At 39.9% G+C, this 14,372-nt stretch overlaps 1 protein-coding gene across 6 annotated transcripts in view; it reads right to left on the reverse strand.

The window, feature by feature from the left end:
• Positions 1-14,372, reverse strand: part of MSRA (methionine sulfoxide reductase A) — a 412,022-nt gene that overhangs the window by 32,708 nt on the left and 364,942 nt on the right. The gene's annotated exons all lie outside the window — the stretch shown is intronic.

The following is a 14,372-nucleotide window of genomic DNA, read 5'->3' on the forward strand; positions in this document are numbered from 1 at the left end:
TGCAAGGCAGTTAGCACTAACTCCTTTGTAGAGACAAGGAAACTCAGGCTGAGAAATGCAAGTGAACTTGTCCTGTGCTGACTTTAAGTGCCCTGCTCTGCACGCCACCCACACAGTCTTGTTGATGGCCTTTCTCTGGCCACCCTGTTCCTCTTTTTTCTCTTGCCAGTCCATTATGGGTCAAACCCAGAGCCTAGGCTTTGCTTTTGGCTTGTTTCCCAGGAAATTAGCTCTATTTGGGGGCTCACCCAATTACACCGTTTCATTACTATCTGTTGAGAGATGATGCTCTCCCCCATCCACATGCAAGGTTGGATTATGTTTCTGTGGGCCCCAGTCAACTTCGCCTTCCTGTACTACTTCCTCCACATATCCACATTTTCCAATTATATTGCCATAAAGATGAATATCTTAGCATGTATTAAAACATTTTCTTAGACTTTTTTAAAATAATAAAATAAATTAAAATATTTTCATGAGCCCCTGGAAGTATTGTAGGCCCTAGGCACTGTGCCTATTCTACCTAGTGGATAAATAGGCCTTGGTTACGTGATTCTTCCATATTCTGAGACTAAGGAAATAGTCATCCAAAAGGGTTAAGGAACAAGCTAGGAATAGTTCCTGTTTCCACCACCCTAAGTGGAAATTTTCACAATTCACAGGGCATAGAATAGAGTACTTCTCAGTGGGCTGTTAGTCTTAGACTAAATGCTGCTCTGGTCCCATGTCAGAAAATTTAAAAACAAGTTCTGAAAGAACTAAATGGTTTCCAAGTAACTTAACTGTGTCACAGAGTAACACTTAGGAATACTTAGAGGAATACAAAAATATCCAGCACCCCAAAAAGCAAAATTCACAATGTCTCTGTTATCCAATCAAAAATTACCAGGCATGCAAAGAAGTGATAAAATAAACCCCATAATGAGAACAATAAGTCAATCAACAAAAGCCAGAAATAACAAAGAAAATAGAATTAATAGACAAGGACACTTGAACAGTGATAACAAAGGCATTAAATACATTCAAGAAGCTAGAGGAAAGATTGGACATTTTAGTGGAGATAGAGATGATGTATTAAAGCCTTCAATCAAACATGAAGAGAAGAAAAAATCAAGAGATGAAAACCACAATGTCTGAGATGAAAAATACACTGTCTGGGATGAAGAGCAGATTAAACATTGGGAAAGAAAAGGTTGGTGCACTTGAAAATACAGCAATGGAACAATTGAAAATATCCCAAATAAAACTTAGAGATGTATTTAAAAAGCTTAAAAAATGATCAGAGTATTTGTGGGACACTTCATCGGAGTCCCCAAAGAAGCTGGGGAGGGCTGAAAAATATTTGAGGATTTCATGGTGGTTTGTAAGCTTGATGAAAACGACAAACCTGCAGATTCAAGAAGCTCAATAAAATCCAAGCACAAGAAACACAAACACTACATCGGGGCACAGCACAATTGTATTTCTTTCCTGGGTCTGCTGTAACAGAAACGATGTGGCTTAAAATAAAGTTATTCTCTCACAGTCCTGGAGGCCAAAGCCTGAAATCAGGATGTCACCAGGGGCATGCTGTCTCTGAAGGCCCTAGGGGAGGAGGCTTCCTTGCCTCTTTGTAGATTCTGGTGGCTGCCACTAATCCTTGGTATTCCCTGGCTTGAAGCATCAGTCCCATCTTTACTTCCATCCTCATGTGGCATTCTCTTTGTGTGCCTTTGTCTCCATACAACGTTCTCCTCTCTGTGTATCTGTGTTCAAACTTCCCTCACCTTATAGAGACACCAGTCATTGGATTAGGGCCCATTCTAATCTGGTATAACTGCATCTAAACTTGATTACACCTGGAAAAACCGTATTTGTAATCAGGTCACATTCACAGGTACCAGGGGTTAGGACTTGGATGTATTATTTTGTGGTAACACAATTTTACCCACTTTAATAATCAAATTACTTAAAACCAGTGATTAAGAGAAAATAATTAAAGCAGCCAAATGGGTTAAAAAATTGTATCCACCATACACAGAGGAACAAAAATAAGAATGACAGCAGATTTTTAACTAGAAACAATACAAGCCAAAAAAAAAAAAAAAAGACAATGGAGCAACATCTTTAAATTACTGAAAGAAAACAGATGTCAACATAAAATTTTATATCCAACAAAACTATGCCTTGTAAACAAAGGCCAAATAAAGACTTTTTCAGACATACAAAAGCTGAAAGAATTAATCACCAACAAAACTACACTGTAAGAAATCTTAAAGAAAGTCTTCCAAGTAGAAGGAAGATGATACCAGATGGAAATATGAATCAACCAAGAGAAAACAAGCAAAAGCACTAGAAATACTAACTGTGAGTAAATATAAAATAATTTTTATAATTATTATTTAATTATATATATTTGATTTTATTATAATTATTTAATAATTATTATTTAAATATATTTAAAAAGTAATTGGATATTTAAAGCAAAAAATAACAAAATTGTATTATGGAGTTTATACCATGTATAGAATAATACATGATAATAACAGCATAATGATCAGGTAGAGAGAAATGGAAATATACTATTTTAAGGTATTTATAGTATAAAGTAAGTGATGTAATATCAATTGTAGTAGATGGCGTTAAGTTGAAGATGTACACTGTAAATCTTAATGCAACCACTAAAATAACAGGATATGGCTAATATGCCAACAACGGAGATAAAACAGAATCATTAAAAAATTCATTATCCTAAAAGAATACAGAAAAACATTAAAAAATGAATGAAGAATAAATAGGACATGAAGAAAACAAATAGATATATGGAAGCTTTAAACCTAACCATATAAATCATCACATGAAATGTAAATAGTCTAAAACACCACTTAAAGTCAGAGACTGTCAGATTGGCTAAAAAAACAAAACAAAACAAAAAAAACCCACAACTCAACTATATGCTGTACAAACTCACTTTAAATAACAAGATACAAGTTGATTCAAAGTAAAAATAATGAAAAATTATATATCCTGTGTACACTCATCTAAAGAAAGCTGGAGTGGCTATATTAATATAAGACAAGGTGGATTTCAGAACAAAGAATATCACTAGCAATAAAGAGGGTCATTTTATAATCTAAGAGGGTCAACTCATCAAGAGGATATAAAAATCTTAAACATTTCTGCATCTAGTGACAGAACTTCCAAATATATGAAGCAAAAACTAGCAAAACTATATGGAGAAATAGATACACCCACAATTAAAGTTGGGGATTTAAATACCTCTCTCTCATTGATAAAACCAGTAGACAGAACACCAGTAAGGATACAGAAGTCTTGAACAACACAATCAACCAACTTGACTTAGTTGACATTTATAGTATACTTCACCTAATGATGGCAAAATATATATTCTTCTCAAGCATACATGAAACATTTACCACAATAGATCCTATTCTGGTTCATACAAGAAGTCTCAATAAACTCAAAAGCATTCAAGACATACAATGTTTTTTGATAACAATGGAATTAAATTAGAAATTGATAATAGATCTCTGGAAAATCTTCCAATATTAGGAAACTAAATAACACATTCTAAATAATCCATAAGTCAAAGAAGAACTCAAAAGAACAATTTAAAAGTATTTTGAACTAAGCAGAAATGAAAACACAACATATCAAAATTTGTAGGATCCCATGTAAGGCAAGGAAATTTATAGCACTAAATACCTGTATTATAAAAGAATAACGGTCTCAAGCCAATGTCCTGAGCTTCCAAGTACAAACTAGTAAAATGGAGAGAAAAGTAAAGCTAAAGTAAGCAGGAGAAAGAAAATAATGAAGATCAGGGCAGAAATCAATTAAATATAAAATTGAATAGAAAATTTTACAGAAAAATCAATAAAAGTTGGTTTATTCAAAAGGCAATAAAATTGATAAACCTGTAGAATGACTGATCAGGAAAAAGAGATAAATTGTCAATGTCAGGAATGAGAGAGGCAAGATCACTATGAATTTTATGGATATTAAGATAAGGAAATACTATGCAAATACATTACATGACTTAGATGAAAAGGATAAATTACTTAAAAAAACAGAATCTACCAAGGCTTATTCAGGAAGCAGATAACCCGAATAGCCCTGTATCTATTAAACAAATTAAATTTGCAATTAAAAATCTTCCTGCATAAAAAACCAAAGACCCAGAGGGCTTCACTGGCAAGTCCTACCAAACATTTAAGGAACAAATAATAACATAATAACAAAAATAATAAGAGAATAATAACAATTCTAACTTTTCCATAAAACTGAAGGATACCTCCCAGCTGATTCTATTAAGCAAGCATTACCCAAACCAGGTAAAGACATTACAAGAAAACTATAGATGAATATTTTTCATGAAAAAAGATGCAAAAATTAAGAAAATTTTAACAAATAAAATCCAACATTGTATATAAGGGACAGAAATCATGACCAAGTAGGTTTACTCCAGGAATACAAGGTTGAATTAAGACTCAAAAATCAATCAAAGTAATTCACAATATTTACAGATGAATGAGGAATGTCTGTATGATCATTTTCTGGATGCAAAAAACAGTTGACAAAATCTGAATCCATTCCTGATAAAAAAAAACTTTCTGCAGACTAGGAAGAGAAGGAAAACTGACAAACAGCTTCTGTGAAAAATCTACAGTTAACATCATATTTAATGGTAAAAGACTGACATAGTTTGTCTGTGTCCCCACCCAAATCTCATCTTGCATTGTAGCTCCCATAATTCCCACATGTCGTGGGAGGGACCCAGTGGGAGATAATTGATTCATGGGGGCAGTTTCCCCATACTGTTCTCATGGAGTGAATAAGTCTCATGAGATCTGATGGTTTTATAAGGAATTTCCCCTTTCACTTGGCTCTCATTCTCTCTTGTCTGCCGCCATGTAAGATGTGCCTTTTGCCTTCTGCCATGATTGTGAGGCCTCCCCAGTGACGTGGAACTTGAGTCCATTAAACCTCTTTTCCTTTATATTACCCAGTCTCAGGTATGTCTTTATCAGCAGTGTGAAAACAGACTAATACAAGCCTAAGATCAGAACAGATAAGTATTTCCCTTCTCACCACTTATATTAAAATTGTACTGGAGATAAAGTGCAACGTGGTAAGGGGGAAGGGGGAAAAGGTATACAGACTGGAAACGAGAAGCAAAACTGTCTCTATTTGCAGACATCATATCTACATAGAAAATCCCATGGAATTTACAAAAAAAAAAAAAAAAAAAAGAAACCAGAATGGATAGGTGAGTTCAGCATGGTGGCAATATACAGAATCAATGCACAAAAATCCTTCAGATTTGCATAAACTAGCAAATGAACAATTGGAAACTGAAATTTTTAAAACAATACTATAACAATGCCATGCAAATAGGAAATACTTAGGGATATATGTAACAAAAGATGTGCAAGACCTGGATGCTGAAAACTATAAAGCATTATTAAGGGAAATCAAATAAATTTAATTTAATTAATTAAATGGAGATCGATATTGTGCCCATGGATTAGAAGACCTAAGAGTGTTAAACTGTAAATTCTTTCCAAATTGATTCTGATTCAATGCAATCCTATTTGAAATCCCAGCAGAATTCTTTTTGTAGAAAATTGACAAACTGATTCTAAAATTCATATGGAAATGCAAAAGACCTTGGATAACCAAAAGCAACTTTATAAGAGAACAAAGTTTGAGAAGTTACACTATCTAATTTTATTAAGGGTTATAAAATGATTTCATAAGTGATTAAGTGAAGATGTAAACTATTAAAGCTTATGTTTCCAGAGACAGACTTAAAATCAATTATATTTTAATTATATATTAAAATATACAATTGTATAGAACATTTATAGAAATTGGATCTTCAATTTGTATGTAGATCCTTCCTATGTCCCCTCCCAGACACTCATGTCTGTTCTGTTCCCAGAGCTGCTCACTATCAGGGGGTCACAAGGCCCTACCAATGGCTGCTGAGAAATCCACTTCCTGTGCAATTGTCAGGTTCAAGCTGTTCACAACGTTATTTTATTATTAAAATAAAGAACAAAATCAACCTTCAGAGATATGTAGGGGATATTCATGCTAAATGATGAAAAAGGATCATTAAGTACCTTATTTGAAACCACAGTCCAATTTTAACTTCTGAACTCTCAGTGATTTTCACTGTTTACACTAGCTGATTCTAAAACTTATAATCTTTAGTAATCAAAACTGTATAGCAATGGCACAAAGGTAGACTAATAGATCAGTGAAACAGAATAGACAGTCCAAAAATAGATCCATACATATATGGGTGATTGATTTTCAACAAATGTGCAACATTGATTCAGTTGAGACAGGATGGTTGTCTGAGTCCACTCAGGCTGCTATGATGAAATACCATAATCTGGACGCTTCTAAACAACACAGATGTATTTCTCACAGTTCTGGAGGCTGAGAAGTCCAGGATCCAGGTGGCAGCAGATCTGGTGTCTGGCCAGCGCTCTGCTTCCTCATAGACTCACAGACAATCTTCTTGCTGCATCCTTCCAATGTAGAACGGACAAGGCAGGTCTCTGAGCCTCTTTTATAAGGGCATTAATCACATTCATGAAGGCTCTGCCCTCGTGACTTAATCAGATTCCCAAACACCCCACCTCCTAGTACAATCACCTTGGGGATTAGGATCTCAACATATGAATTTGCAGAGGATACAAACTTTTAGACCATACCAATAGCCTATCAACAAATGTTGCTGGAATAATTGAATATCTATATGCAAAAAATAAACCAAACTTTAATTCATACTTTACACTGTGTACAAAAACAAACTCGAAATAGCCCACAGGCCTAAGTGTAAAATCTTAAACCATACAACTTCTCATCTTAGGCAAAGATGTCTTAGACACAATACCAAAAACACAATATATAAAGGAAAAACTTGATAAACTGAGCTTCATCAACATTGAGAACTTCTGTTTTTGAAAGATACTGTTAAAAAAATAAAAAGACAAGTTACAGACTTTGCAAAATGGATATCTAATAAAGTACTTGTATCTAGAATATAAAAAGGACTGTCAAAACTCAATACTAAGGTAACAACTCCCCAAAATGAGCAAAAGATTTTACTAGATGTGTCACCAAATAAGATATCCAGATGGCAAAACAGCACATAAAAGAGGCTCAGGATCATTTGTTAGGGAAATGAAAATTGAAACCATAGTGAGATCCCACTGCACACCTGTTGGAATATCTAAACTCAAAACGACTGACCATGGCAAGCGTTGAGGATGACGCAGCAGAACCCGAACTCTCATAGCTGCTGGTGATAACATAAAATGTTACAATCACTTTGGAAAACAGTCTGGCAGTTTCTTAAATAGTTAAACATGCGCCTGTCATGTGACCTAGCCATTTGACAGTTGGGTATATAGCCAGGAGAAATGAAATCATGTGTCCATACGAAGATTCACACATGAATTCCATAGCATGTTTATGTGTTATAATCACAAACTGAAAACAACCCAAATGTCCATCAACAAGTAAATGGATAAACTCACTGTGGTACATCCATGTGATGGAATACTACTTAGCAATGAAGAGGAATGAACCAATGACACATACAGCAACATCGATGAATCTCAAAATACTTATGTTGAGTAGGAAGCCAGATGAAGAAAGAGTAAATGCTGAGACCAATTTCAGAAATGCAAACTAATCTTTAACGGCAGAAAGCGGATTGCCTTAGGACTGGGTCCTGAATATGGAATAGGTGTGAGGATATTTTTGCAGTGGTGGATATATTTATTATCTTGATTGTGGCTATGATTTCATGGCTATATACGTATATTAAAAATTTATCAAATTATATACTTTGTATGTAGTTTTTTATGTAAACTACATTTTTTGTTTTTTGAGACAGGGTCTCACTCTGTCATCCAGGCTGGAGTGCAGTGGTGCAATCTCAGCTCACAACAATCTCCACCTCCCGGTGCAAGCGATTTTTGTGCTTCAGCCTCCCAAGTAGCTGGGATTACAGGCATGTACCACCATGCTGGGCTAATTTTTGTATTTTTAGTACAGACGGGGTTTCGCCATGTTGGCCAGGCTAGTCTTGAACACCTGGCCTCAAGTGATCTGCCTGTCTCAGCTTCCCAAAGTGCTGGGATTACAGGTGTGAGCCACCACCCCGAGCCCTTGTGTTTAAAAAAATGAAATCCAACAGTGAGGTCATTGCAGTTTTAAAATAATCATCAACAGTAAAAACCAGGGGCCCCAACATGTGACCCTAAAAGATGGCTGAAAAAGTGGGGGAAAAAAACTAAGAGTTTCATGCAGCCAGGTTGCCGAGTTCAAATATGGGTGCTCAAAAAGGCAGAAACTCACTGTGTGGGCATCACCAACCTTCATCCCCAGCACCCCTCATCACACTGATCAGCTGTGAAAAATTAACCATTGGGCCAAAGACTGATGGACACCTCACCAATGAAGATCTATAGACACAAATAAGCACATGAAAACGTTCCGCATCATGGGTCATCAGGGAAATGTGAACTAAAACAACAATGAGACATCACTACACACCTATTAACATGACCGAAATCCAGAACACTGACACCACCAAATGCTGGTGATGATGTGGAGCCACAGGAACTCTCATTCATTGCTAGTGAGAATGCAAAATGGCCTAGCCACTTTGGAAGACAGTTTGGCAACTTCTTACAAAACTAAACATACCTCTCACTGTGCAATGCAGCAATCACACTTCTTGGTACTTATCCAAAGAAATTGAAAACTAACGTCCACACAAAATCCTGCACACAGATGTGTATAGCAGCGTTATTCATAATTTCTAAAACCTAGAAACAACCAAGACACCCATCAGTAGGTGAATGGATAAATGAATAGTGCTACATCCAGACAATGGGATATTATTCAGCACTAAAAAGAAATGTGCTATTGAGTCATGAAAAGACACGATGGAAACTTAAAGGCATATTTACTAAGCGAAAAAAGCCAATCTGAAAAGGCTACTGTGTGATTCCAACTATTTGACATTCTGGAAAAGGCAAAAGTATAAAGACAGTAAAAAGATCAGTGGTTGCCAGGGGTCAGGAGGGAGACAGGGATGAACAGGTGGATGGAGCACAGAGGATTTTTTGGTCAGGAAAACCATTCTCTATGATACTCTAACAGCGGATAGAGTCCAGACCCACAGCCTGTATAACACCAAGACCAAACCCAAATATAAACTGCAGACTCTGGGTGATAATGACGTGGCAATGTGGCTCGTCAATGGTAACAAATGTACCACTCTGGTGGGGGATGGTGATAGTTGGGGAGGGCATGGGGGGGCATATGGACATTTCTGTATCTTCCTCTCCATTTTGCTGTGAACCTAAAACTGCCCTAAAAAGTTAAGTCTTTGTAAAAACAAAAGCAGCATTAACACACATGGCACTATCACCACAGCTCTCAGATTCCTTCTTTCAAAGGCTCCATCCCAGGGCCTCTGTATATGACTCTGCCTGGAACGTGTCCCTCTCCCAACTGTATCTTCACACCCGCTTTGCGTGTTACTTCTCATGGAATTTCAGAATTCAGCCCAAATGCAGCTCCCTCAGCTTTGATTGGATCCCCTCATTTTTACTCTTTCACAGCACACTATGATTTTCCCCAAGAGCACATCCACTGTTTGTAATTATGGAGTTGTGACACTGCTCGTTTAATATCTGATTTCCCCACTAGAACAGTTTTATTGAGGCCGGCAACCATGTTTGGCTGACATGATGCCCCCTGCATCTAGCACAGACCCTGGCACACAGCCGGAACTGCATAGATTCATGTTGAGAGAATTAACTAACTAATGGCTGAATGAATAAAAGAGCGATGAGAAGCAGCTCTTAATGTCAGCAATGAACTCCTCTGAAGCGCCAGAGATTTTTACAGATTATCAAGGAGCTGGGGAACCTCTGTCCAGAGCTTTTCCTTTTGCTTCCACCTCCAAGGGGGCCACTTGGTCACAGAAAAGCCACTGTACAGCAAGGGAGGAGAGGGGCCCACGGAGATGTCATCTTCTGTGAAGATGCACAGACTAAGCGACCAGTGGGAGTTCAGAGACATTTGCCTCGGGCTCACTGCCGACATCAGGCAGACACGTTCTTGGCATCCCAGTGTCCCAATGTCCCAGTTGGAACTCAGAGCATGTTCAAAGAACGTGTAGCCTGTTCTCTGATGGAAATATTTAAAATTCGGGGGGCAAAAAGGACATCTCAGAGTCAACATATGGTTAAAAAATATTGTTCCCTGGAAATTTCATAAACTATTCAGACAAACTAATAATGTCTGGAAAATGTCACTCATCATTCTGGGGACAGGGTGGACTCACAAAAGCGAATGAGATTTTTTTAAAGGTCTCAGCAAATAATCCCCTTTTCTCCTTTATAAGAAGACAATAATAATATCTACCATGTAGAGAACACTTACTGTATCTCAGGCTCTGTACAAAGTGTATACACACACACACACACACACACACACACACACACACACACACACATATATATGTATAGTATTTAATCTTCCCCAAGCCCTACAACATGGGTGTGATTATCGCTATTTATCATGTGACTTCTGCAGCATCACTCAATCTATAAGAGGCAGAGCTAGCATTTTCCCTCAGGTCTGCCTGACTTAACTCCAGCTGATCCCTCCACCAGCCTCTGTGGAATTTCTGGAACTCAGCAAAGCATTTGTCCCAGGCTCTCTCTGATTACCATGCTGTGGCTAACATCATGATACGCTGTTCTTTAGATGACATCTCTTTGGTGAACTTACCCCTGGCTGAGACATTACATGCAAAGCTTTAGTCAGCAATTCTGGTTTCACCTGAAAACCAAGTCTGATCGGTTAGCAGTGCCCGCCCAAGGTCCTTGGTGTACAGGAATTCTGAAAGTGTGCCTGGGCTTGGCAGGAAAGAGCATGACTATCTACCAGTACTCTCTGCTAGAAGTTGGGGGTGGGAGGGTCACCGTGGGCAGTAGAATGACACGTCATGGCCATCATAACAGAAGCTCTAAGACGTTAAACAAGCAACATGTCCCTAAGTGAACTGTCCGGTTCAATTTTTATTTATTTTTCTTGAGACGGAGTCTCATTCTTGTTGCCGAGGCTGGACTGCAGTGGTTCAATCTTGGCTCACTGCTACCTCCGCCTCCCGGGTTCAAGTGATTCTCCTGCCTCAGCCTCCCGAGTAGCTGGGATTACAGACACACGCCACCAAGTCCAGCTAATTTTTTGTATTTTTAGTAGAGATAGGGTTTCACCATGTTGGCCAGGCTGGTCTGAAACTCCCGACCTCGGGTGATCCGCCCGCCTCGGCCTCCCAAAGTGCTAGGATTATAGGCGCGAGCCACCGTGCCCAGGCCCAGCTCAATATTTTGCATAATGACTTTCAAGAAGACATTGAGAACATGTGAATGAAACCTAAGCATGACACAATACTGCGAGACAGAAAACAGTATTTCAACTGCCAAACAGGGTGACGACATAGGGTTAGGCAGCAATCCCCAACCCTGTATCATTTGGGTTTGCCACTGGTGCCACCAAAATTTAAAATTCTCCCAAACAAAAGGCATTGTTTTATTCACTATATTGGGAGTGGGGGAGTACAAGAGACTTTACTCCATGGATCAGCGAGCTAAAATGGGGATTTCGTCAGTTATTAGGTATATCTATCTCACGATGTTTTCATAGGTTTTATTGTTATTTAGGTCTAATAAAGCCAACAGATCTAGAGATGGCTGCTGGTAAAAGAAGAGTTTTACTACTCAAAGGTCTCGAGAGAAGGGGAAGAACTGGAGCAGGGTGGGTGGAAACCCTGGACAGAGCCTCTACCGTGGTTTCCATGGGAAGGAATGGCAGAATGAACAGGCTCAGGACAGGCGTGTGTGAATAATTTCAGCAGCTCGCGGGCACAGGGGCTGTCCCTAGTTGTCAAGCACTTGGCCTGGGGTGATTGGGAAAGCCAAGAGTGGCCTGGAGTGTGAGAGTCAGACAGAGGAGGTGGTTGGGCTGTGAACTCTAGATCAATCGGTTTGTATTTAAAAAACTGCACCCCTGCCGGGTGCAGTGGCTCACACCTGTAATCCCAGAACTTTGGGACGCCAAGGTGGGTGAATCATCTGCGATTGGGAGTTCGAGACCAGCCTGACCAACATGGAGAAACCCCGTCTCTACTAAAAATACAAAATTAGCTGGGCATGGTGGTGCATGCCTGTAATCCCAGCTACTCGGGAGGCTGAGGCAGGAGAATTGCTTGAACCCGGGAGGTGGAGGTTGCAGTGAGCCGAAATTGCACCATTGCACTCCAGCCTGGGCAACGAGAGCAAAACTCCATCTTAAAAACCAAACCAAACCAAACCAAACCCAACCAAACCTGCACCCCTAAGAGAAAGACTCCTCCTAGTGAGAAGCAGGGGTAAGGCAGGCAGGCAGGAGGTCAGGGGCATATGCGCGTGGTGTGAATGGATGTTGAAAGATCAAGCTGCAGAAGCTGGAATCATGGCTAATACACACTATGCATTCTGGGAGTGGGGAAATAACTTCAGGCTTGTTCAGACCCACTGAACCCACTGAGAGACAGACTCAGAGCAAGACCCCATCTGTCACCTGGTCTTCATAAGCCCCACTCTGCAGTGGACCTTGGTCTTTCATGCTTAGGAGCAGTGGGTAATAACTCCTACAAGGCCTGGGCTATTTCCATTTCACCAGTGCAGAGTCGCCTTGGGAAAAGATCCCGGTTCCTTCTGGGGAAGCCTTAGGGCAAGATTCAAGGTATGTGCCACTTGAAACACTGCAAGATCCCTCCTCAAAGGGCTGGATGCCCCATCAGTTTTTACTTTGCTCTGCTTTAAACACGGAAGTTGGCCTAAGCTTTTCCCCAGACTCTAGAAACAACTTGCTTATAGGACACACTCGCTGCCTGTGCCTATTTCAGGGGTCACTTCTCCAATTCCTTTGCTCCTTCTTTCCCAGACCTCTGCATGTCAGAACACCCCGGCACTCAATGTTCAAACCCTTTCTCTCTCTCCAGTCTCTCCCTAAATGATCTCAGCTGGTCCCATGGCCTCAAACGCCATGTATATGCTGGGGATTCTGAAATCTCTCCTCCTCTCATCCTTTCCAAGATCTAGACCCATGCAACCAATTCCCCTGCTCCATATCCCCACTGGGACATCCGAGGAGCATCTCAAACTTGTGTGGCCAAAACTGCACGATTCATCCCATTACCTCCACCTCACATCCACCTTCTTACAAGCAAATCACACCCCCAGCCATCCAGTTGCTCTGGTTAAAAATAAATGAGGGAGGAAGTGTGTAAAAAGCTCCAATGGGGTCCAATTAAATAGAATAAACTAAAAAGCCCATTATCTCATCCTATCGAAGGCTCTCCGTGACCTGGTTCCACCTGCCTCAGTGAGAATTCTCTCTACTGATGGAACAGCTTCCACTTCCACTAGTGTATTCCCAACATGCTGCCTCCTTTAGATCTTGAATTATTTAGTTCAGGAGTCCCCAACCACTGGGCCACGGACTGGTACTGACTGGTCCATGCCTGTTAGGAATCAGGCCTCACAGCAGGAGGTGAGTGGCAGGCAAGCAAGCAAAGCTTCATCTGTCTTTTCAGCCACTCCCTATTGCTCACATTACCGCCTGAGCTCCGCCTGCTGTCAGATCAGCGGTGGCGTTAGATTCTCATAGGAGCGTGAACCCTATTGTGAACTGCACATGCGAGGGATCTAGGTTGACACTCCTTATGAGAATCTAATGCCTGATGATCTGTCACTGTCTCCCATCACCCCCAGATGGGACTATCTAGTTGCAGGAAAACAAGCTCAGGCTCCCACTGATTCTACGTGATGGTGAGTTGTATAATTATTTCTTTATATATTACAATGTAATAATAATAGAAATAAAGTGCACAATAAGTGTAATGTGCTGGAATCATTCCAAAACCATCCCCCTTCCTCCCACCACCTACTTGAGGAAAAATCGTCTTTCATGAGACTGGCCCTTGGTGCCAAAAAGGCTGGGGACTGCTGATTTAGTTCATTTGGTTCTCAAGTGATATGGTTTGGATCCGTGTTCCCACCCAGATCTCCTGTTGAATTGTAATCCCTGGTATTGGAGGTGGCGCCTGATGGGAGGGGACCTGACCATGGGGGCAGCTTCTCAGGGTTTAGCACCATCCCTCAGTGCTGTTCTCCTGAGGGAGTTCTCCTGAGATCTGGTCATTTAAAAGTAAGTGGTACCCCCACTTGTTCCCCCTCCTGCTTCCATCATGACTGTAAGTTTCCTGAGGCCTCCCCAGAAAC

The sequence above is a fragment of the Macaca mulatta genome, chromosome 8, assembly GCF_049350105.2.
Source record: "Macaca mulatta isolate MMU2019108-1 chromosome 8, T2T-MMU8v2.0, whole genome shotgun sequence".
NCBI lineage: Eukaryota > Metazoa > Chordata > Mammalia > Primates > Cercopithecidae > Macaca > Macaca mulatta.